Source organism: Microtus pennsylvanicus, chromosome 2 (assembly GCF_037038515.1).
Source record: "Microtus pennsylvanicus isolate mMicPen1 chromosome 2, mMicPen1.hap1, whole genome shotgun sequence".
Taxonomy (NCBI): domain Eukaryota; kingdom Metazoa; phylum Chordata; class Mammalia; order Rodentia; family Cricetidae; genus Microtus; species Microtus pennsylvanicus.
The window spans coordinates 133865706-133891234 of record NC_134580.1 but is presented as its reverse complement, the minus strand read 5'-3'; the positions used below and the strand labels follow the sequence as shown (position 1 = coordinate 133891234).

The following is a 25529-nucleotide window of genomic DNA, read 5'->3' as shown; positions in this document are numbered from 1 at the left end:
AAAAGGTCTGGGTTGCTTCCAGTTTGTGGCTTTTAAATCCATGGACAGGTTTTTGTGCGAGCATAAGTTTTCATTTCTCATGGCGAATGCCCTCAGGGCACAGCTCTCGGATGATCTGGTAATTACCCCGGTTAGTTTGAAAGAAATCGACAACCATGTGGTTGTGAGTCTACATAATAAATAAATCAGTCTTTAAAAGAAAAAGAAAGAAACCGCCACTCTCCTCTCCAGAGGGCTTGCACCTGCTTTCCCTCCCTCCAGCTAGACACTGTCAGACAGGCTCCCTGGCAGCTCCCAGTATTGTCCCCGCTTTGTACTGTGGCCACTGAGACAGATACTGTGGCCGGGTGGTTTTGAGCATATAGAATGGAGTTGGATGCCCTAACATGGTGCTATGATGGTCTCACTGGAGCTGGACAACCAGATGTTAGCTCTCCTTCGTGTGAACACCTGCTCCAGGACTAGCCTGAATTAGAGACAGATGGGAGACTAGCTCTCCTTTCTGGAAGGTTCCTGCCTATCAATTAAAAACCCACCCAATCCTCCCAGCTACTTACAGAAGCAGGCACTATCATGTCTATCTTGCAAGTAAAGAAAAACGATGAAATCATTTAACCAACATCACGGCTTAAAAAGTAGAGGAGCTGTGGTCTAGGGATGTAGCTCAGTTGTTGGGCTGCTTGCTAACATACAAGAAGCCCTGGGTTTACACACACACACTCACACACACACACACACACACACCCTCTGGAGAGGACAGGGCTGCCCAGACTGAAGAGATCAAGAACGTCTGAGATCTGTAAGATACACTTTTGGACTACAGGCCAAACTTAATCAGCAAACCTCCTGTATTAGTCCATTCACGTTTATCAGTCTGTTAGGGTTTAGCCCACACCATCTTCAACATCTCAATTAAGTACTCACATTTAAAACTTGGAATTTTTATGTCCAGTATCAAATTAGAACATCTCAAGGTCTGGCCACATGGACTCACATGGCAGCCACCAAAAGGTGAAGAGAAAGGCTGTATCCTCTCTTCTAATTTACCCCAGTCCCTCCCGACATCCTACCCCACCTGACCTATGTTTATGTCACCGATCACTAGCTCCTGTGGTCACTGAGTTTGGAGCCCTGTAGGAGGCAGAGGGACACAGCAGCATCCAAACACCAGAGATCCAGTCAGCACAGAAAAGGAAGGCCGTCTTGGACTCTCCACGACACAGAGCAGGGCACAGCCATTTACACCTCATAGCATGCACTGACCTGTAAGCTACCCAGCAAGCCCTCAGCTAAGGTGTTTAGATTACAGGGACTGACAGTGGCCAGCATGCATACATCATGCCCTGGAGGAAGAGGGTCACCTGGCATCCAGCTCACCTAAGTGTCCAGTGTCTTACAGCGCTCTGACTGCACACACACTGGGTTCAGTGGCCCCAAAACACACCAAGTGACAGCAGGAAGAAGTCATGCCAAGCGGCTGCATGCCAACATGCTTTCCACTTCCCAAATACCTTCCTAGCAGAGGATGGGAGCTCAGGCCTGTGGTCCAGCACTTGAGAGGCTGAGACACGCTGGCTGCAGTGAGTATGAGGCCAACCTGGGCTACACAGCAAGTTCCAAGGTTGCCTGGGCTAATTAGACCATGTGTCAAAGAAAAAATAAAAACCAAAAGAGAAACACTCCTTAACCATCATTTCCACCAGGTGTTCTAAGCATGCGTGTTCTAAGCACGCAAACGAAAGTCACTTCTTTGTACATTTAACGCACACTAATATAAACTATTGAAACCAAACCTGGTAACACAGGCCTGTAATCTCCTCCCCTCCTCTCTCCTTTTCCTTCCCCTCCTCTCCCCTCTCCTTCTCTTCCCTCCTCTCCCCTCCTTTTCCTTCCTTTCCTCTTTCCTCTCCTCCCCTTCCCTCCTCTCCTCTCCCTCTTATCCCCTTCTCTGCCCTCCCCTCCCTTCCTCTCCCCTCCTCTCCCCTACTCTGCCCTCCCCTCCCTTCCTCTTTCATCCTCAGTCTGACGCTCATAGGTGGTAACATTAGAGTCACGCCAGTCTCCCTTGTAAACCTACAGACAGTCGTCCCCCTTCCCCCCACCACCCGAGGTTCCCAGCCTGGGGGAAGGGACAGCAGTGGTATTTAGATTAAAATGTAAAAACATCATTTGGTTTTCTGTGGATTTGTTTTCACAGTTACTATTTATTTATGGAAGTGACATGAAATTTCCTTTTTTATATAACTCCATTTCAATCTACAACTAGTAGCTTGGTAGTAAAGAAAAATGAAATAATGACAGAATTCAGTGTTGGCAGAATATGTAAGTCACTGACATTTGGGGAAGCCGCCTCACAGTGACAACTGGTTCTCATGACAACAGCCTTAGAACGACTCACATGGGCTTTTTGCGGGAGGGGGTGGTGGTTTAGTTTTAGTGCTGGGGAGGGAACTCAAGGCTATGCTCAGCAAGGGCTCTACCACTGAGTTGCAGCCCCCGCCCCAGAAGCATCCATAGGCACTCAACAAACACTTCTCAACATTTGCCACATGCCAGAAGTGTGCTAAGGGATGAGGGCAGACAGATGTGGCCCCTGCCCAGCTGATGGATGACAAAACAGGCAAGGGAGCACAGGATGAGTGACAGCTTGGTGGCAAGAGCCGGACTCCCCAACCCCCAAACTCCAGACAGACAGACAGACAGACCGTGCCACTGCCCTACCCTCTTTGCTCTAGGCCAAGAAATTAAGAACAGTCGCCCAGCCCCCTGGAGAAAGATAAGGACAGCATCTCCCCAGAGCCAGTAAAAGGGGCCAGGGCATATTTTCTGTGACTTTGCCTATCAGCCCCTCCTATCTCGCCCCTTGGGTTCCCTGGAGCAGGGCCCCAGGACAGCTCCCTCCTGACTGCTAGTTTTCAGGTGACCTAGTTTCCCCCAATAGACCCACACACCTCCCCCGCCCCCATCTGAGAAAACCCTGCTCAAGCTAATTAAAGAATTGCCTGGTGTGGCCAGCAGCAGCCAGGCAGGCCCCCCCGGGAAGGGCACTGGCCTGGGTGCTGGGAGAACCCAGGAATCCAGGACTCCACTGAGCTGGGAAGTAGCTTCTTCAAGAGATTCTTGCATCCCAAACCACACTTGGACAATGGAAAGAGTGCAGGATACCAGGCCCTGGGAGAATGATAGTCTCAGTACCTTAATGGGATCTCCCAAGGAAGCCAGGCCTGGAGGTAAATCCATGGTGGAACAGAAATATTGTAAGTATGTGGTAAGAGTCCCAATGGACTATCTGCTCAAAAAGGGGCTGGGCTGGGGGTATAAGCATGGGAGGGGTCTGCACAGGCCAAGGCAATGAAGTCATCCAGGAAATATGTTGAGTGTGAGAAGAATCTGAGGCCAGGGGAAGTAGGGTGGGACATTGAATTTCCCCAACATCTGGGCCACGTACCAAAATAGTTCTATTGTGACCAACAGGAAGTTAAAGGCCAAGGCATTGGGCCCTGGGAGAAGCAGGAAAAGGCCACTAAAGTATTGTCACCTTGCCCCTCAAGACCTTGAGCTTGCCTGTCATCTAGCAGCGTCTAAACCTGGTTCTTCTTTGTGCACTTACTCAACATTGCTGCCCCGAGTACAAGGGGCCAGTGTGTGAATCTGGGCTCCCACAGACTGGGCACCACGAGCCAGACCAATAAGACAAAGGGCAAGAAAGTTGACCAGGGTCCTGTGGAGAGGTGGAGCTATAGATTGACAGGAAGGTCCTTGGGCCAAAGGCTGTGTATGACGGGTTTGCTGCTGGGAATGAGTGTACCCCTGGAGAAGAGAAGATTCATGGGGTCACAGACCTCCTCCATCATCTTGGGCTCTTTGCAAGCACCTGAGCCCAAACACAGAGATTGGTTCTAGGGTAGGCACACATCCTATGGAAGCCCAACCAGAAACCTTTCCTTCCCACTGAGCCAGAAGACCAAAGGGAAGGTGTTGCTGAAGGCAATCTCCAGATGAAGCCAACAGCTGGATGGCACAGGAGATGAAGGGGGTCCTTAATCACCAAGTCTCTGGACTCCAGCTGGCCAAGTCAACAAACTCCATTCATTACATAAGGCAGTTACCGATAACCCAGAACATCCTAACACTTGGCAAGGATATTTTTAAAGATGCAGGATTAGTGAGCCGGGAAGGGTGGAGGTCTCTTGCAGGAGACATTATCGTACTTTCTCCTACAACAGCCACTTCTAAGTGGAAGGTCAGCCCTGAAGGAGGGCAGAAGGTCAAGGCTGGGTTCCTACAGTAGTCAGGGCTGTTGACTTGGGAGGGAGGACCACCCCCCCAACACACACACTCACACACACACACACCACACACACACACACACACACCCGGGAGCAGCTGATTGACGTATCTTTGGAATCCAGCCTACTGGTTTGAGAAAAACAGCACGAGGTAAGGTGGATTTAAATTGAAGAGACTTTCAAACATGAGTCAGAGAGAAGAGAGTTTCAAAGTTCACACTGTTAAAGAAAATGTTCTGCATTTTCCCCGGCTCCTCGGCTATTCTTCTCCACCGTCTTGGCAGCTCCGGAGGAAGGGCCACGAGCGCTTTTCTCCCATGTTTCCTGCACTGCTGAGCACAAGGGAAAAAGGAAAACAAAACAAACAGCCCTGGTGCCTCCTCCCAGCTCTCACTCAGGCCCTACTTTTTCTCTTAAAGGATGCACACCCCCGCCCACCCACAATCTTTCTGAATAACAGCATCAATAGAGAGGCTCCACTCGTGAGCAAAGAGACTTCTGGGCCCTGGGTGCTCCAGATAGCTGAGTTAGAAATTACCCCTGTCCTTCCGGCCCCATTTTCAGGGGACTTGGTACACGGATTGTCCTACTCTGTAGGGATGACCCTGGGCACTGTAACCATGCACAGGCCTCCTCGTTCTAAATCTGATGGGGGACCAGGGCCCTCATGGGTCTGTTCTTCGTCTCCCTTTATTCCAGATACATTCCTTCATTCATATCTCCGCACTATGGCCCCGACCCCTTTGCCTGAAGCCCATTTACAGGCTTTCAAATTTATGAGCAGGATCCATAATCCACAGGAATTATTAATGGCCAGACAATCCATGATCCGAGCTCTCTCGGGAAACAAAGCATTGTCAACCCTGGAGCACTAATGACCTTCGTCTGGACTCCTGAGGATCCTGGCTGCTCCAGCTTCAGGCAGAGTCATGCTCGTGGACAGGCAGTGGAAAGAAGCACTTCGGTTTGGCTTAAGGAGAAAAAACCTTCTAATGAAAAAACACAGGCCAGCCCTGGAACAATGCTGGGGTCCCCAGGAACTCAATAATCACCCATCAGACTGCAAAGAGACAAGATGCAGTGGGGTGGCAGACAAGTTGCCCAGGTGCCCCAACCCTGGCTGGACTGGGAAACCATCTCATTAGGAGAAAGAATTCTGCTGAGCGTGTCTGGAGCCCCACAGGTGGCGACACAACCTGTCGGGTCCATTTCAAGCAGATGACTCTTCGATGCTTGGGGCTGGTTCTCATGTAAAGGTGACATGGCCTCTTTAGGCTTCCAAGACAACTTCAAAGGGGTCAATGGACACAGGAAGCCCGTGAACATATCAATCTTCCACACTGAGCTTCTCAGTAGACACTTGAACCCAGAGAAGCCAGACCACTTGTAGGTAAGAATGCCAGTGTGGGGAGGGGCTCAGAGGACAGACACAAAAGTGCAAAGGCCAGGAACACACAGACCTAATCTAATGCACGCAAACATCCCATGTGGCCCTGTCAATCACAGTCACCAGTTTCTCAAAGAAGCTTATATAATAGCTAAGTAGGGGGAAATGGGAGTCATATTACAAACACAGTTCCTCCAGGATTGGGGGTGTGGAACCCCCACCCCTGTGCAGGGACAGAAAAACTCCCTTGAAGCTAGAGGGATCATTTTCAAAGCAGGCCACCCGTGGCCACAGAACATCCTCCTAGATCACGGACCATTAAGCAAGGGATGGATGGCTGTTAGTCTCTGCTCCATCATCTTCTCTGCGCCCCTCTCCCTTTCCCTCCCCTGCTTAAGACCATAGTCCTCAGTGTGGGGATATGGCTGAGGGAGCAACACACCCTCTGCACAAGCATACCAGAGTTCTGATCCCTAGAACTTACATAAACAGCGCTCTGGAGGGGAAGACGGGAAAACAGGGGACCCTCTATATCAAATTGACTAGATACCAGAAAGCTCAAAGTTCAAGTAAGAAGCCCTGTCTCCATATATAAAGTGGAGGATGACAGAGGAAGACACTCAGCACCAACCTCTAGCTTCCACGTGCACCCACATACACATTAACATGCGTGCACACACATGCATGCACACATATACACGCAAAACCAGTTTAATCCTCTAGCCTTAAACACAAACGTCCAGAATGTTATCAAACCAGACGGAAGGGCCTCTCGGACCCCAGGACATCACTTGAACAACACAGAATCGCTGTCACTTCAAAGATGGACAAAAACCAAAGGTATCTGCAGCTCATCTACCCCTGGGGGTAGATGGACCTAGGCCCCACCGTGCTAAGGTATTGAAGGCCAGGTTCGAGAAAGTGACATTTTGAGCCAGCTATAGCAAAATGGCAGTGTGTACAGCTGTCTGTCCCCTCTCCCTGTACTGTCCCAGAGACACAGTATGTTGTTGAGGGCCCACCTGACCCCCTCCTCCATCTGGATGCAGAGATTTGTCCATCCCCGGCACTGAGGGCACAGACTTTCTAGCATTCCAATCACTAACAGGACTCCTCTCTCCACCACAGACTTCTGGGAAACAGCCCTAGTGAGCTGTGACACCCCCACCCCTTCCCCCTGCAGCCAGGGGCAGGCTCAGCCAGTTGGGAAGATGCTGGGATGGCAATTTTACAAGACTTTCCATATGAACCACTTGCTGAGGTGTTAGAATAACGCCAAGGAAGCAACTGAGTTTGAAGATGGCCCTACCTGAAGGACAGGGTGAAAGAGGAAGGGGCCAGAGTGAATCCTAGTGATTCCAGCTCTCCGCCAGTGAGTGGCCTATCTGGGATTCAAACACAAAGTTTATGCACAAAAAACAACAGCAGAAGAACAGAGGAGAGACTCCCAAAGCACCCTAAGGGTTTTTAAAAGCTCTTCCACGTGAAGTACAAGATTTTAGAGTCTACAGCGATAGCAAAGAGACAACTAAGAAGACATATTGGGTAAGAAAGCAGACAGACCAATTCGCAGGAGAGAAGGTAACTGTCAAGATCGTTACAGAGCAAAACACAGCAAAACACGCACTTAGCTCAGCTAAAGGGAAGCCTTTCAGGGCCTGTTATCTGCACCCATGAAGTGAACCCAGGGAGAAAGCGTGCCAAGAAACAATAGCAGTCTCTCGAATTAGCACCTCTTCCCCCATCGAGCTCCACTGTAACATCTCCTGCGGGTAGTTCCACAGTTCTGAAGATGTAGCTATTGTCACCATTCCGAAGAGGAGAGGACTAGGCTGCCCCTATAGCTCAGTTGGTAGAGCGTTTGCCTAGCATGTGTGAGGCCCTGGGTTTGATCCCCCGCACCTGAGAAACTGGGTATGGTGAGGCACACCTCTAACCCTAGCACACTGGAGGTAGAAGCAGGTGGATTGCGAGTTCAGAGTCATCCTTGGCTCTCTATCAAATCTGAGACAAGCCTGGAGTATATGAGACACTGTCTCCAAACAAAACAAAAACAGAAAACAGACTCGGAGAGGTTAGGGCACTTGTGAGTAGGGCAGTGGTCCAGCTATTCCTTGTTGGCATCTCTTTATCAGCTTACCATCTGTTTGATGGGTCGGTGCCTAAACCATTTGCTTGGTATGTTTAGTATCTCCCCTACTAGAAAATAAAAAGGGAAAAAGGCAGGCAAAGAAGATGAGCTCTGAAGTCTGACTGGGTAAGAAGAGGAATTCTTGTTTGTTTATTGGTTTTCGTTTTGTTCTGGCTTTTGGTTTTGTTTTAAGTCAGACTGACCAGGAACTAACTATGTAACCAAAGGTGACCCGGAACTCCTGATTTTCCTGCCTCCACTCCCCATGTGCTGGGATTCAGGCCTGGGCTGTGACACTGGCTGGAAAAAGTATTGTGAAGGGAAATAAAGGAAATCCACGCAGAGTAAGAAATAGCTGACTCGGATCAGAACTTCACTGAGTGTCAGAAAGGACTTCATATGTAGGCTTGGCCAGGAAACGGGTGTACCTCACTCTAACCTTCACTTACTGTCCCTTTCGAGGCACTAGGGGCTCAGCCTCCACGGCCAGACATCCCCTTTCTGGTAAGTGAGTTTTCATTCTCTTTTCTCTGAACAACTCCCAACCCAGAGTCACAACAGCAACTGTCTGGTCCTCTCCCGCCCAGGGCATGAAACAGGAAGTTACCAGAACCTCTCCAGTTTGATGAATAGGTTTTTTTTTTTTTAATTCAAAATGCAGGTTTTGAAGTCTCCCGGTATGGCACCTGTGACCTCCTGGGTTACCATGCAGAGATGCACGCTGTGGGCTGTGGCAGACTGCATGACAATGCTTCTGTCACTGCCTGTGATCTGCAGCCAGAGTTCCTCCCTTTGATTCCCTCCTCCTGGGCGTGCAGAACTCTGAGCAGACCCCGGCTTCTCTATTCCCTTTGAACCTGAAAGTCCCATTGCAGGAAGCCGTGTTACTATAGCAATAGAATTCAGTTTCCTGAGTCAAAACCCGAGGCTCACTCTATTAACCATGGCGCTTTGCACTTAGGTGTCTGGGACACTCTCATCTCCTCTCAAATGATGGCAACTCTCTCTAGTTCGTATTTCAGGCCATTAACAAGTAACTAGTTTGGAAGGGTTCTGTGTGTGTGTGTGTGTGTGTGTGTGTGTGTGTGTGTGTGTGTGTGTGTGTACGCCCCTGCACCCACACACATGTAGACATGTAGCTGTACGGGGGAAAGGACGGAGGTCAGAGGCTGATGTCTGCTGTCTTCCTCCATCACTCTCTACCTTATTTTTTGAGAAAAAGTCTTTCGTGGTGCCTGGAAGTCACCAACTTGGCTAGACTGAATTCCAGGGGTTCACCCACCTCTGCCTCTCCAGCACTGGGGTTGCAGGTATGTGCCTCCATGACCAGCTTCCACACAGGTGCAGGGTTCCAAAATCAGGGCCTCACACTTGTGCACAGGCGCTTTACCAACTGATCCATCTCCACAGCCCTAATTTGGTTTTTTTTTCTGGAAATTTTCTCTACCAATTCCCTTTTATTTTCAATGTGAAGCTTTCTTTACTTAGTCAGCAAAGGAGTATTCATTTTCACCTGCTGCCCCAGAAGCAGGAAGGTGGGTGGTTCCGAGGGCTCCTGAGTGGACAAAGCTGCTGCCGTTCAGCAAGATTCTACAGCTAGCGAGGGCAGAGAGCTCCTGCAGGGCCAACCCTCCTGCTTACATACAACTGGGAATTCCAGACACTGCCCATCCACCCTCCAAAGAAGACCTGCTGGGAATCACCAAAAACCAAGCAGAAGCTCCAGGGGACTCAACAGTTAAAAGACGAAAGCAGTGCAAGGAGACTTGTATTTTTCTAGCTTCTGAATGTGGGGGGATTTCCCTCCATCAGACGTGTTGTGTGGCAGCTAATCTTTGGGTAAAGATTTCTCTCTCATGACTTGAGCAATTAAAGGGCAAAATTCAGTCAGCAGCAGCTGGAAAGCAAAGAAAGGTATCTGCCCCCCCCACCACCACCACCAAAAGATAAAGTTAAAGGACCGTAACTAAACATGGAGTAGTATATGACATCTGGTCAAAGCAGAAAGGGTGCTGGGAGAGAAGCAGGGTGGGAGACTGTACCCCACGTTGCCTGGATGCTACATATCCTGGAAAGATGCCAAGTAGTGCAAATCAGCCTTAAAGAAGTGCCCAAGATCTCAGCTGTTGCACACTGCGCTGGCTCATTTTAGGTCAACGTGACACAGGCTAGAGTCACTTGAGAGGAAAGAACCTCGGTTGAGAAAATGCCTCCATAAGACAGGCTGTAGGCAGGCTTTAGGGCATTTCTGTAATTAGCGATCAATGTGGAAAGGCTCAGCCCATGGTGGGTGGTACCACCCTGGGCTGGTGGTTCTGGGTTCTATAAGAAAGGAGCCAAGCAAGCCATAAGGAGCAAGCCAGTAAGCAGCACTCCTCCGTAGCGTCTGCATCAGCTCCTGCCTCCAGGTTCCTGCCTGCCCTGTTTGAGTTGCTGCCTTGGTTTCCCTCAATGGACTGTGACTTAGGATACATAAGCCAAATAAACCTTTTCCTCCTCAAGTTGCTTTTGGTCACAGTGTTTCATCACAGCAATAGCAACCCTAGCTATAGCGCCTGCCCAGGGGATGCTGTTTGGAGCTGGAGACTGGGAGAGCTAGTAGCCGGTTATTTAAAATCTTTCATTTCTGAGAAACACAAGAGAATCCAGACTCTCTCCGAATCTTTCCAACACACGGATGTAATCTAATATACTATAAAAGGGCTGGAGAGACAGCTCAGCAGTTGATTGCATTTGCTGGTCTTCCAGAAGACCCAGGTTTGGTTCCCAGCATCCGCATGGAGGATAGCATAGTAACACTAGTTCCAGGGAGATCTGAGGCCCTCTTCTGGCCTTTGTGGTCACCAGGTGTGGTGCACGTATGTACATGCAGGCAGAATCCTCATATACATAAAATAAAATTTAAATGATTTTTTTTTCTGAGACAAGTTCTCACTATGTAGCCCTGGCTGGCCTGGAATTTGCTACATAGACCACACTAGCCTCAAACTCACAGAGATCTACCTACTTCTGTCTCCCAAGTGCTGGGATAAAAGGCATGCACTACTATGCCTAGCCAAACACTGTTCAAAAATAAATAAAAATAAAATAAAACTGATATAAAATAAAAAAAATTGTTAAAAACTGGAAAAACATGACCCAAACTCAAGAAAAAGGCAACCAGTGGCATCTTCTTAAAATGAAACAGACGTTGAAATCAACAGGGATAAGGATCCTTAAAGCAACCATCCCAGCTTTGCCCAAGGATGAAAAAGAAATGAGTGCTTAAAAAAAAAACAGATCAGAAATATTAGGTGTACTAAGTAGGCAATGGTAGCCCAGGTCTGGCATTCTACATTGGGGAGGAAGAAGAGGATTATGAGTTGAAGATCATTCTGGGTTAGATAAGGAAGAGAGGAAAGGAAGAAGGGAGGAAGGGAAGAAAAGAAGGAGAGAGGGAGGGAGGTAAAAGGGAAGGGAAGAAAAAAGAAGGATAATCAGGAGGAGGAAGATTCGACAAAGAACCAACATTATTAACCCCTCAAGCTCCATTCTCCTTTGCACCTGTGTGAGATGTGGTCCTCACTAAGGGCAGTTAGCAGTTCTGATGCTGACTTACCTTTTCTAGGGTCTTCCTAGTGCCTGGCTCTAGGTAAGCTTTGACGAGCAAATCTACAACGTGACCCTCAAGCCAGACCCCCTGACGGCATCTAGACACACTACTAGTTACCTACCTATCGTCTTCCCAGCCCACTCAGGCCTTAACAGGAAGAGACTCGAGTCTTTCCTCCTCTTCCCAGAGCTTCATAGGCCTCCAGCTCAGTCTCCAGAGCCATCTCCATGAGTCATGTGCACACAAAGCACACTCCTGAACATTGCCCTCCTCGGCAGAATGCCCTCCTCTGGGGAACTCCAGGCCAGACGCATAACAGGCTCCTGCCACAGGCATCCATGAAGCCCTTCCTCATCCCCACTAACACTTTTCTTTTTTTTTTTTTTTTTTTTTGGTTTTTCGAGACAGGGTTTCTCTGTGGCTTTGGAGCCTGTCCTGGAACTAGCTCTTGTAGACCAGGCTGGTCTCGAACTCACAGAGATCCGCCTGCCTCTGCCTCCCGAGTGCCCCACTAACACTTTTCAAACCAAGTGCAGCTCTGCCTGAATCACATGGAGATGGTGGGAATACACACCTAAACCCACAGAGTTAAGACCACAGCAAACAGCAACGGTTCGGCAGGGATCCCCATGCCCTGAGTGGGTTATGCATTGGTTCAATCCCATTCTTAAAGCCACTCAACAGTGGCTTATAAATGTGGGTAAACACACTTCTTAATCCAGCAATTCCATCCCTAGAACAGATGCAACAGAAGGTCCACATGACAGAATCATTTGTAATAAACCCAAAATATAAACAATGAGGCTGGAGGAGAGACAGTTAAGAGCACTGGCTGCTCTTCCAGAGGACCTGGGTTTGATTCCCAGCAACCATGTGTCTGCTCACAACTGACTGCAACTTTAGTTTCAGGGGAATCTGGTGCCTGTTTCTGGCCTTGGAGCACTCTGCACACATGTGGTACATTCTCATGCATGCAGACAGAACATTCATACATTAAAAATAAATAAATAAATAAACAAATAAACAAACAGTCCAAAGTGTCCAGCAACAATAGCACGGTGGGTGAGTGCTGCATCCCTATAATAGAATATTATACAGCCATGCAGATGAGCAATATCCAGCCATCAAGAATAAGGGTGAGTCATAGAAACAATGTTAACCAATATTTTTCAAACACATAAAGAATGCCTAGTGTATGATTCCCCTTATGTAAAATTCAACAAGAAGAAATAACTGTTAGCAGCATGAAGGAAGAGTCAAGGAAGCAGTGACTGGACAGAGGCAGAGCAGGGATTCTGGGGTCCCAGGAATGTTCTGTGTCTTGAATAGGAAATGAATAACATAGCCATGTTCAGTTTGTGAAAAATCCACTTAAAATGTATATATTTTCTAGAGATGAAATGAGTATTAAAATATATTTTCTCGCCGGGCGGTGGTGGCGCACGCCTTTAATCCCAGCACTCGGGAGGCAGAGGCAGGCGGATCTCTGTGAGTTCGAGACCAGCCTGGTCTACAAGAGCTAGTTCCAGGACAGGCTCCAAAACCACAGAGAAACCCTGTCTCAAAAAAACAAAAAACAAAAACAAAAAAAAAAAAAAAAAAATAAAATATATTTTCTCTGAACTCAGATTCTTATCATTCATGTTTTTTTTTTTAAAAAAAATAAAAATTTAAAAAGCTTAAAGCCAGTGCTGGGCAGGTAGAGACCAGCAGATCTGTGGAGATTACTGGCCATCCAGACTAGCTGAAACCATGAGCTTCAGACTCAGCAAGAGACCCTGCTTCAAAAAGCATAAAGACAGCTGGATATGTGGCCTGCCTCCACACGCATCCACAAACATGTGCATGAATGCACACCTACAGATAGACAGACAGACACAAACACACACACAACACCGCAGCTTTGTTGTTGTTGGGGTTTTGTTTTTTTTTTCTTTTTGCTGTATTTCTTCTCTTTGTTCTCTTTGTTTTAAAAAGAAACCCCAGAAGATGACCCAATGGGTAAGGGTACTTGCCACACAAGTCTGGTGATCCAATTCCAATCCTTGGAACCCAGGCAAAGGAGAGAAACCACACCACAAAGCCATATGTATCTTCTGCACTGCTTTTTTTTTCCCCATAAGAAGTCATTACGAGTTTAAATAGAGCCCTGGTGTGTGAGAGGGCCCCCTTGGCACGTCCTAGGCTAATGGGTCTGAGGTACAGCCAAGAACTGGTAGGGTTTAAACGTTTCCCAGGTGGGTGTGCTGTGCCTCCAAGAACCTCCGTGTCAGGACCTGGCAACCATCCCTGCAGTTTCTTGGAGCAGAAGGTTCTAACTCCCGAGAGTTAGAGTCTGCAGAATATGAAGCGCGCCAGAGGATGCTAATATGCTCAACATGGAAAACAGGCGCCATGATGAAATAATGTCTTTGTCTGTTGGAATTATCAGCAACTGCATTCCTGACTCCCAGCTGAGCGCTTATCTTCTCCATCAGCTTTAGTGCTTATAACAGGCCTCGGAGAAAGATACGTGTGGGCAGGGGGGTAGTATACACATGCATGCAAGCACACCCAAACAAGGGGCAGCAGGGGAATGCATTGAGTATCCTGCATTATCACTCTCTACCACAATCCCTCGAGACAGGGTCTCTCACTGATCCTGAAGCTAGGCTGGTACCAGCAAGTGCCGATAACCCTGCCTCTCCCTCACAGCGCCAGGCTTACGGGTATGCAGGGCCATGTCTGGCTGGAAACTCGAACTCAAAAACTTATTCTTAGACATTCAACACTCTTAACCTCTGAGTCTTCCTCACAAACTGTATGTTTGTTTGTTTTTGTGAGACAGTGTCTCACTATGTAGCCCTGGCTGGCCTGAAACTTGCCAGGTAGACCAGGCTGGCCTCCAGTTCTCAGAAATCTACCTGTCTCTGCCTATCAAGTGCTAGCGTTAAACTTTCTTCATAACCCTGCTCAAGCCGCCTCTGCAGGCGGAGCTTGGCTGCAGGACTTGGAACAGGGACCCTCACCTTCTCCTCAGTCTCAGCTCTTCACCGTGGGCTCTGCCTCATGAGCCAGGCAGCACCATAAAACAACAAACGGGTCCCTTTCCAGCTGACGTCCCCAACTGCTCACTGCCTTGAGTTGGACCAGGGGAGTGAGTAGATGCCTGGAACAGGGAAATGTCTAGGGCCGGCGTTGCTGCCTGTGAGTGGGCGAGAACCCCCAGCTAGACAGGCTTCTTCTTTTTGCACAGGAGGCCCCTTCACAAGCCCCAGGGAGATCTCTGCTGCTCACTACCTCACTGAAAAGCACTCCATGTGTCTGACACACCACAGCCAAGCCTATCACCCACCTCCAGCATTTGTGACCGCCACGAGTGTCAGTTTTGAAAGACAGCCCTCTGCTTCCTTGAGCTCGGTCTTTCTGGATTAGCATATGGCTTCCCCCACATGGGAGGGCTAAGAAACCATTGCAGGCTTCAGATTTACCTGCAAACACTTCCTCAAATGAACCCTATTAGTCAACGTGGAAACCACCCAAAAGCCTAGTTTGGAGTTGTCCCTTCCCAACTTCCTGCCTCTTCTCCTGCTCCCCTGGTAGCTGCAACATTTTTTTGATTCTCATCGAGAGCCCCCAGACCCCCACCCCTTCCCTACTTCCCAGGGAGCTTGAGACAGAGTCATGGTAGATAGCCCAGGCTGGCCTTGAACTCATGATCCTTCTCAAGTGCTGGCACTATCCAGGCACACACACCGTGCCTGGCTTCAAGTTGTTTTGAATGACGTGAGATATCAGTCACCTCATTCCAGACACAGTCCATGCTATGTCTGATAAGCTCACCCGTGCCAACCATGAAGCTAGGGGTTGATGAATAGCAGCTGGCTTAGCACATGCCAACCTGTGGTGCAGCCCGAACCACACTGTTTTGTTCTTGCTTTACTCGACCGCTTCTGCCAGCCGTGGATGAGATCAACCTAAGGGCAGACGCTGGCTTAATTTAATTTTATATTTAATCCGAAGCATAAGGCCAAGCAGAATGAAGTTAACAATTTTTATAAAGGCATCATCCAATGGTTAAAAAACAAAAATCTGAATCACTTGCAAAACCTGGCCCAGGTTATTTTACAGGTTGAGCAACCAAATATCCAAAATCCAAACTGCTCCAAGATCCAATGCTTTTTGAGCTCTGCCACAAAACCATAAATGGATAGTTTTACCCTTGACCTGCGACAGGCTATGGTCAAACCCAGCACACTAATAGTATTATAATACATTACCTTCCAGCTTTGTATCACAGTGTATGTAAAGACAAACAAACGTGAAGCCAAACACGATGGCACAGGCCTGTCCTCCCAACTACTCAGGAGGCTGAGGCAGAAGAACCACAAGTTTAAAGCCATCTAGGCTACTTATCAAAACCCTGTTACAAAATAAAAAGATGCCAAAGGGGTGCTCGGGGGGCTGAGAGGACGGCTTGGTGGGTAAAGCGTTTGCTGCCCAAGCACGAGGACCCGAGCTTGATTAAAGGGGGGCTAGGTATAGCTCAGTAAGTAGTAAGTGCTTGCCTATGTCACGAGCCCTAGATTTAATCCCAGAGCAGAAGACAAGGGTGGAAGAGAAAGAGGGGGAGGGGAAGAAAGGAGGAAGAGAGAGAGGAGGAGATGACAAATGAGTTCAGGTTTGAACTTGGATCCCATCTGTAAGGCACGTCATTGAGTATCTGAAAATATTCCAAACTCTGGGGGGGAAATGCAAAACATCCCCAGCCCCGGGCATCGCAATAAAGCCTCCTCAGCTGGTACCTATAAAGAAGTAAAGCACTTCGTATCCATGTGGGAAAAGGCAAAGGCAGCATCCACACCAGAGAAAAACAAGTCAGCGAGAGCTGGCCCAGTTCTAGCTGCAACATTTGGTTCTGGGTGAACTCGGAGTGGTGCGCAAAGACAAAACCTGTAGAAACCAAGGTGGCACATTATTCTCTTGCTGCAGGAAAAGAAAAAAGCAGTTTCTAAAGATTTATGTGTATTCATGTCTGTCTGTCTGTCTGTGTGAATGTGTGCCGAGTGTGTGCCAAGTATATGCCGAGTGTGGGCAGGTACCGGGGGAGCCAGGGAGCCCAGTCCCTTGGAGCTGGAAGTTGTGAGCCATCATGTAGATGCTGGGAATCAAACCCAGTCCCTAGAAGAAATTTTAACCATGAACAAGGAACAACAAAATAAATGAGGGTGGACTTTTATCAATGAGATTCCTCCTAACCTTAAAGACCCAGACATACATTTATGTGTTGGGCATGTGCTCAGACAAGTTAGTTGAAAAAGAAAATCTCAGAGGAGTGTTACCTAGATGTGTGGAGAAGAAAGAAAGATAAACATGTAAATGAATATGAGTTTGTGTGTGCATCAAAAATGTACAGAAAGCCAGGCACCTGGGGATTCCTTCCGGAGAAGGGGAGGAGAGTCTAGGGAGGGCAGTGGAAAATTTTTACTTTACATTCTCCACATCTCTGTAGTGTTGGGGTTTTTATGATGTGCATGTATCCTTTCTATAATTAAAAAGCATAAAATACAGCAATAAGAAAAACTTAATATTATACATCGAGGGGAAAAATCAAATGGAAACTTGGTGAAAATCATTCCTATTCCATCACAAGGCAAGAGGCCATGTCCATCATGCGACATTCACTCTCTGTCCTGTCCACAGGACGGCTGGGGATGTTAGTGACTCTAGAAAGCAACCAAGAATGGCCAGGGGTGCTGGGGAGAGCGTGTGTTAGCATGAGTTGCTTTTACTTGCAACTGGATGACAAGAAACAGAGCCAGCTCTGATGGTGACACTGAGCTGAGGGCTCACTGGTCTGCCACAGACCCTGGGGCCTCAACAGTTCAAGAATCATGGGCGCAGGGGCTATGGGTGTTGAAGGAAGCCGCAGCCATCCAGCAACCTGATGAAGACTATGAATGACCCAGCCCCTGGGACATAACGACAGTGCCCTGCTCCCTGTCCTTCTGCCCTACAGCCATCCAGGACACACAGAATTGCAGGAATAATTTATCTATCCATACACATCCTGTTGCTGGGCAGACTCGGGATTTAATCATTGCATCATGTATTAGTGCTGTGCTTTCTTTACACACAGGGAAACTGAGGCTCAGCCATCCGAGACAAACAAGCAACGGTGCTCAAGATCACAGTAGGTGGTGGAGGCAGGCGTGCCACCAAAGCCAGCCAAGGTCACCGCTAGCTTCCTCTGTGTGAAGAGAGACTAGAAGACACTCACCTGGAGTGGGATGACCCCACAGAGAGAAGAAAGCATTTTACACAACAAAAGCCAGAGAGTAGGAGCTGGGGACATGGCTCAGTGGGCACAGTATTTGCCATGTCAGTGTGAGAAACAAAGTTTAGATCCACAGAACCCATTGGAAGGTGTACACAGGATCAAGTGTCTGGAATTCTACCAATCCTAGCCAGAAACTAGACAAGAGAATCTTCAGAGGCTTCTCAGCCAGCTAGCCCAGAGCACACATTGACGAGAGAGAGAGAGAGAGAGAGAGAGAGAGAGAGAGAGAGAGAGAGAGAGAGAGAGAGAGAGAGAGAGAGAGATCCAGTCTCCAACAAGGTGCAAGATGAGGACACCTAAGTTTGTCCTCTAACTTCTCTCTCTCCCTCTCTTTCTCTACACACACACACACACACACACACAGAGAGAGAGAGAGAGAGAGAGAGAGAGAGAGAGAGAGAGAGAGAGAGAGAGAGAGAGAGACTTTTTAAAAAGTCAGCACATGTGGCAATGAAGGACAAGGGCTTTGAAGCCAGATGGACTAGGTTCAAATCCACTTTGCCACTTATCGGTAGTGTGACCTTGGGGGTGTCATTGACCCTCTCTGTGCTTCACTTTCCTGAGCAGTAGAGTCAGGGCTGCTAATACTGCCACCACTTAGAGCCCATGGAGGACTAAAGAGTTAGAGGCATGCTCGTAAGAACCGTATGTTCATGATCACTTAAGAAACAGGTGTCCCTCCCTCTAGGCAAAGGCAACCCTGCAGGGTGCAGAGCTTGGGAGCAAGCACTAGCTGGACTTGGGCACCCCTTTTAGCCAGGAGCCACTGGGATGCACGCAGCCCTGCACCAGGATCCAGGGTACTGGTCCCCTGCTCCCACTCCAGCTGTAACTCAGAATCTCCTGGCCTATTTTAAAACATACAGATTCCCAGGGGCGCATCTGGGCTGCTTGTGACAGGGGTGGGATGGATTGGAGCCCAGGGATCTGTGGTTTTGAAACCCCCAGGTGACCAGATGGGCCAGAATGGTGCATCCCTAGACAAGTGCTGTCAGAAGCCCTGTAAACTCAACCACACCAGTTCTGGCCACTTGAGCTGTTCTCTGAGCCCAGGCATCCTGTCACTTGCATCTGGTCCCAGGCCTGGGCATACTTAACATCTGTGACTCTGAAAGCAGCCAGCAGAGCAGATGGCTGTGCAAACAGGCACGGGCTGAGCTGTCTTTTGTGCTTGAGTGGTCCGCACCCGGAACCCTCACCTGTCGACTCGGGGTTCTCCAGATGCTTGCTACTCAGGAACGTTTGCAAACCAGTAGTGAGGCACACACCCCCTCCCAGGAGCCCCTTAGACACAGCTGCTGAAGTCTGAGCCCTGCCAAATCAGAGTCTAGACTCTAACCCTAACCCAATCAGTGTGAGGCACTCTCCCGGCAACTCTCCCCCTACCTGAATTAAGTTCTGGCTTCTACTTGAGGCAGGGAGGGGCTGGAGGGGGGATATCCTCTCTATGGTCCAGGTTTCCACTCAGCAACCTGTGTCACTCAAAGTGAATCTTCGCTTTAACAAGCTGGTTATTTCAAAGTCCACATTAAAATAAGCCTTCCCAATAAATTAGAAAAAGAGACAAGGCCAAGCTCTACAGTTGCAGCCCATAAAAACGCGTCCTTCTTTTGAGCAGTCATAACCCCTGCTTCCTGCCCAAAGCCATCCAGAAACATCAAACAGCCCAAAGACAACGAGCGTGTCTTCCTGCTGGCCAGGCTTCAAGTTATCAGGCAGGTTTCACACTGTCGCTTGACCTCATTAATCCAAGGCCTATCACATTGCTGTAAATGTCAGTGGAAAAACAGCCATTCAGTGGGTTTCCTTCATTCCATCAGAAAGGGGAAAAACAGGAAGCTAACAGCAGCTGCACCCCAGCCTGGCAGATCCCAGGGCTCAGCTGACAGGGCGTTTCTTGTTAGCACCTATGGCCCCTTTTCCCAGCCCACTCGAGAATCAAGATGGGCCTTGTGTCTGGCACAAGCAACTGCAGCAGTAACACAGCCATGAGGCTGTGTTAATTCAGGCCCCTGCGCACCTGCTCAGGGGGAAATAGCCTGAGCAATCTGACAGCCTTTGGGCTGAATGACCGAGCGGCTGTTCATCATGCAGGTTCATCTAAATCTCTCTTGCCCATTCAAAACGTCCTGTAAGCCAAACCCCAGGGACTCCAGGATGCATGAGGCCTTCCAAGTCTTCATTCATTCCTCTAATGCATATGGATCGTCTCCCAGGCTCTGAGCATCACACTGGGCACCTGGGGACACAGCTGAATGAATTAGATACAGTCACCGACCTCGGAGGACATAGGTCTAGTGTAGCCAATCTCAGCCTAGACACTATTAACATCTGGGGGCCATTCTAGGCCTTCCTAGTCTCTATGCACTAGATGTCAGCTAGTCCTCTTCTTGCTTCTCCCCTAGCTGGCCCTGACAAACAAAGACATCTCTAGACACTGGCCAAGACCCTCCGCGATGCCTACAGGTTAGTGGCTAAAGCAGAAGACTAGGGGCTGGAGAGGTGGCTTGTCTGCTCTTGAAGAGGATCCAGGTTTGATTCCCATCACCCACCTGGGGGCTCACAACTGTCTGTAACTCCAGTTCTCAGGGATCCGACACCCACTTCTGACTTCTGCTGGCACCAGACATGCATGCGGTGCAGACATATACACAGGCAAAACACTCATACACACAAAATCAAGTAAATAAATCTAAAAAGGAAAAAATTTAAATAATTTAAAAAAGAAGACTAAAATAATAATGATCATTACATACTCTAAGTATGGTTACAGACAAAGTCATGGAAGAAAATTTAGCAGAGATTATACAAATATTGTGTGCAGCTTTAAGAAGGCACGCAAGGCTTAGGGGTACACCCCTATACAACCCCAGCACTCAGGCTGAACTAGGAGGGCAGAGAGTTCAAGGCTAGCCTCAGCACATAGTGAGACTCCCCGCAAAAAGCTTGGAAGCCCTTCACTTTACATAGGATTAAAATCCTTAGAAGAACTCAGAATGCCTTATATGTGTTGCATATACAGTATATGTGGTCTGTATTTCCAGATGAAGATATTGGAGTGCAAGGAAACAGAACCATTGCGCAAGGTCCAAAAACTGGTGGAAAGCAGAATCATAATTCGAACCCTGAACTCTATCATCCACGGGAAAGAAATAGTTAAGCATTTGTTTGGACGTCTTCTGTCTATAGGCAGGATCACATGATATTCTGGGCAGTCATCCTAACAGACTCATTCCTCCCCGGGGCCACCTTGGGACTTGGTCACCACCTGCCCCATCAATCAAACCACAAACTGCCCTAGTCAAGGCACATTTGTGGGACTTCAGTGGAATGCCTATCCTGGGATATCCAGAAACACATCCCCCCACAGTCACCTGCACTCAGAAATTTCCCAAAAGCCAGGGCAGATTCCTATGGTGACCAACCATAAGGGGCCTAATGTCCGGCACCAAGGGGCACACAAAGCCAGAGAAATTAGACTCTGTGCAGCCAACTTAGACATTTACAAAGAGCATACAGGAGAGCACATGACATCCTTTCCTTTTCTTCAGGGTCTCACAAATTCAGGCCGTCCCTGAATTTTCTCTCCTTCTGCCTTAACCTCCTGACTGCTGAGATTACATACATATCCCATCATGCCCAGCTGGCCCATAACATCTTTGAAGATTATGGCATGGGGCAACATGTCAAGCAAGGGAAGGTCAGCTCTGTGCTTTCCTTAAGGGACCCAAAAGGAATAGAGAGGAGAATGCTTCCATATCAAAGCCCAGCCCAGCCCTTCCTCCCATGCAGAAATGAATCCTCATCTTCCTTGGATACCACAGTCAGACAACCTTTTGCAGAGAGCCTCCACCTGACAAGGCAGTGGAGCGCTGCTTCGGGTCAGTGAGCATTTAACCAGGCACAGCCCCTGGCAGGATGACCTCTGACTCCTTCCCTGGTCTTCCGACCAAGACCTGCATCACACTCCGTTGACTGGGCTCCAGCAGCCACCCCCACCCCCAGCTCGCCGAAGCTATCCGGAGCTTTCCAGCCTATACGCTCTATCTAACACATGCAGTTCTCCGTGCATGGGTACCCACCCCTCCATTACCCACCGCCTGGAAAATTGCCACTGAAGAGATCAAATGTGCTCCCACAGTAAATCCAGCCCACCTGTTATTGGCAATAATAGACTAATAATAATAGTAACTAACATCTGTGAACACTTACGCATACAGGGATAGCCCCGAGCTAAGGCTTTACCCCCAGTATCTCCCTTATGCTTGCTCTACCGCCTTTAGCAGGCAGCTTACCTGCATAAGATATAAGGAGTCTATGGGCACCCACTGACTCAGAGCGTGAGGACTCAAACCTGCCCTCAGTCCCCACTTCTTACCGTGGGAGCTCTGACCCCACCAGGCCCTCTGTCTGCAAGCCTGCCTCTCCCCTAAGATGAGAACCCCCAGAGCTGTCTTGATTATGGAAACTCTTTGCCAAGCACAAGGTATGGAAGAGGAACCCTGGGGAAGGGGTCATGCAAAAGCCTAATTCCCAGGACAGCGCCCACTTCCCAGGAGACAGGAGGAGGCTTTCTCTGTCCCAAGAACTGTGGAAAGAGGCACTATTTTCTTATAGCAGGGGAGGAGGCAGGATCCATGAGGGTCCAAGGAAAGGAAGAAACAGGTGCTGGTGACAAGAGTCACTTCCTGACTGCCTACCAGAACTCCACGAAGTGCTTCTACGTTCTTTTATCTCACACAGTCCTTGAAGCTCTCATGAAGATGACAATTATGGGATTCTTATTAAGGGGGGGGGGGGCTGGAGAGACATTTACCCAGAATCCCAAGGCTTTTTAAGCTTAGAGCTGTTGTTTCAACTAGACCTATACAGCTTCCTCGATTTGCAATACTTTCACGCTTTGATCGCTTTCTGTGATACATTTATGCATGCTCCCCCCTCCCCCAGGGATGATCTCTAAGATGTGTTGAGACAAGGGCTGTCCTGGTCTGGGACGGAGGGGGGCAGTCAGTTGGGACCCACTGTCTACATTGCTACAAGCCCCCTGGAGGCTGGGAGCACAGGGTGCTAGGGTAGGAGAAGAGGCAAGGTCAACAACAGAGGTTGTCGTGAGTCCAAACCCAGTCCTTGAATCCAGGCTGCCTTTGCAATCTGCTGGCCAAAGTTCACTCAGTTGCTGTTGGTCGGAGCGAGTTCTCTGAGGCTTTAGAACTGGGTTTTCACGAGACAGGATGGATGGTTAGCTCAAAGAAGCCCCACAGGAAACCATTTCCCTGCCTTAGCTTCTCCTCCCTGGCCCTGGTACTAGCGCTCATGAAAACACAGAATAGCAAGATTAGAATTTAACCTCCACTTCTCTGGCTCCCTGAACACGAAGTGCAAAGTCTGTGTGGGCACCAAACACTGGCCTTGCTCACCTGGTACTTCTGGAACAGGAAACATCCCATAACAAGGGGACTTCCCAGGGAGCGTCTGCCACCTGAGCCACAAATAAGGGTCAGCTAGAAACCAAGAAATCTTTCGAAAGGAAGCCATTCCAAAGGCTGAGAAGAACCGGAGTGGTCGGGGAGAGATTGTTAGGGGAGACAGTTGACAGTCTAGTTGGCATCTTGCCCACAGCATCCCAGCGACTGGGGCAGAGAAGATGAGATTTGGGTGACAGGTGGGAGAGAAGGTGGTGGGAACGTGTGTGGGAAAGGCCTTGCAAGCAGGCAGCTCGCTAGAAGGAGTCACCGGTCCCCACCGCCTCCTGCAAGCTGGTTCTTTGTGACATAACTGAGGGAGGAAAAGTGGAACCCCACCCCCACCCCAGCCCCTGCAGAACCACCCACCAGGGCTCCACTTCTGCACCTGGCTAGGGGACACGCCCCACTCAAACCCTTACTTAAGGCGTGTTTGCCTAGTAGGGTCATCCACGACGCTCCACTGCACCAAGAGCGTCACTAGGTTATCCTATCTCGACCATTCGCCCCACTTCTTACAGATCGGTGCTGATGGGGAACCGAGTGCAGGGCCCGCCCGCAGGCAGACAGCTAGTCTCTAGCTGAGCTGGGCTGAGCTCAGTCTGGAAGGAGAGCTCATTCCCCCACGGAGGTTGTTTCACAAGATAGGGCATGCGTGGAAGTCCCCCCCCACAGCACCCCCGAGGGCCCGGGGCTACCACCAGCCCCTTCCCCATAGAGCCTGGAGGGGAACGGCGCCTGGCACTGTCGGGCTCTGGGTCCTCCACAGAGGGCGATTCACAGGCCGCACCTGGTGCTCCCGACCGCCGGGGAGCTGGTGGGCGCTTCTGACAGCAAGAACAGGAGCCCTTTATGAACAGTGTAATCACATGGGCGCGCAAGCACTGGCTTTCGATTCTGGGAAGCGCTGTGTAGCTGCATCTCTGTTCCTCCGCTCTCCAGGTTCCAGGGAGCATGGGCTCCCAGGCCCAGCTCGTGGTGGCAGCGCCCCACTGGCTTGCCCGGAGGACCGGAGTCAAAGCTCACCTAGACCCGATTACTCGCCCGGGACTGGAAGCTGCATCAGCAGCATCTTCCGTAAAGCAGAAGGCTGGGCTGGGAGAGGAGCGCAGAGGAAGAGAATCCGCATCCGCCACGAAGGCGGGTAGGAGCACCTCCCGCTCCTCGTTCCCACCCGGGGCGCTCTGGGCGCTCTGTGTGACCTTGTGGGAGACCCCTCAGTCGACCTCTGGGGTAGGGCTGCGCCGTTTCTGAGCGTCCAGAGCTCTCGGGGGCGCTGCTCCCTGGGGGAGCAGATGCGCGGGACTCGAGAGGAGTGAAGCGCTCCGGGAGCGAGCGACCCGCAGCTCTCACCCACGCCGGCCCGCCGACCGAGAGGCCCGGCGCACCCCTTCTGGGAACCACCACGCCGGGGGCTGCCGAACTGACCGCCGCGCTCTAGGGATGGGGATCCCGCATTGAGTCAGTTTTGCCCGCCGGGACGCCTGCCCCCGGGACTTTTTCCACTCCCTGCGCGCTGCCGTAGCCTGCCCAGACCAAGCGCCGCCACGCGAGGGGGCGGCGCCCCCAAGCCCGACTCGTAGACCGCGCGTCCCGGGAGTCTGGTATTCTATGGCTCAGGCACTCAGCCTTGTAACCCCTGGCAGACGGTAGCCCAGACAGACCACGAACCTCACTCACATCGCCCCTAAGATCCAGCCATCACAGCTCCAACCAACAACCTGCCAATGCACCCCCTACACAAGCCTCTTCATCCGAGAACGAGACATGGGAGAATGTCCCCACTGTGGCCCAACTCCCAGGCCCCGCACCCTCGGCACCTGCCTTTCCAGCACATCCCACCACCCCAATTATCTTAAGCCACCCGCCTTTAATCAAGGCGCCCCTCTCCGCCAGCCAGAGGGGCAATGGCAGAGACCACCTGCTTGCCCGCCCCGCAGAGCGCAAAGGAACACAGTGCCTTTCTACTCACCCGCTCTCTCGAGCCCTGCCCCGGGCGGCTCCCGGCCCCGGCTGGTCTGCAGGTCCCAGAGCCGCAGCTGGTGGTGCGGCGACAGAGCCAGCTCTGCTGGGTCGCGAGCCACCGCGCCGCCTCTTGGCTCCTCCCCTAAGGCGGGGCCTAAGCTCCAGGGAAAGGGTTGGGCGGGCACAGCCCCAAGGGGTTTGCTACTGCGCGCACGCGCGCGCGTGTACGCGCCCAACCAGATCTAGATCTTAGAGCCCTCGGGATAGGGACCCCTTTTCTGAGCTACAGGAAATTGGAAGCTGCTGAGACACAGCCAGGCTTCGAAATAGTTCTCCTGTACTCTGTCCCACCCCTAACCTTCAGTACAGACAGGGAGAAGCCTG

At 50.0% G+C, this 25529-nt stretch overlaps 1 protein-coding gene across 1 annotated transcript in view; it reads right to left on the bottom strand.

Moving 5' to 3' along the window:
• Positions 1 to 25278, bottom strand: part of Ppp1r16b (protein phosphatase 1 regulatory subunit 16B) — a 92142-nt gene extending 66864 nt beyond the window's left edge. The window contains exon 1 of the mRNA XM_075962889.1: positions 25153 to 25278. The gene's annotated coding sequence lies outside the window, so the exon portion shown is untranslated. The remainder of the gene's footprint in view (positions 1 to 25152) is intronic.
• Between the last annotated feature and the right edge of the window lie 251 nt (positions 25279 to 25529).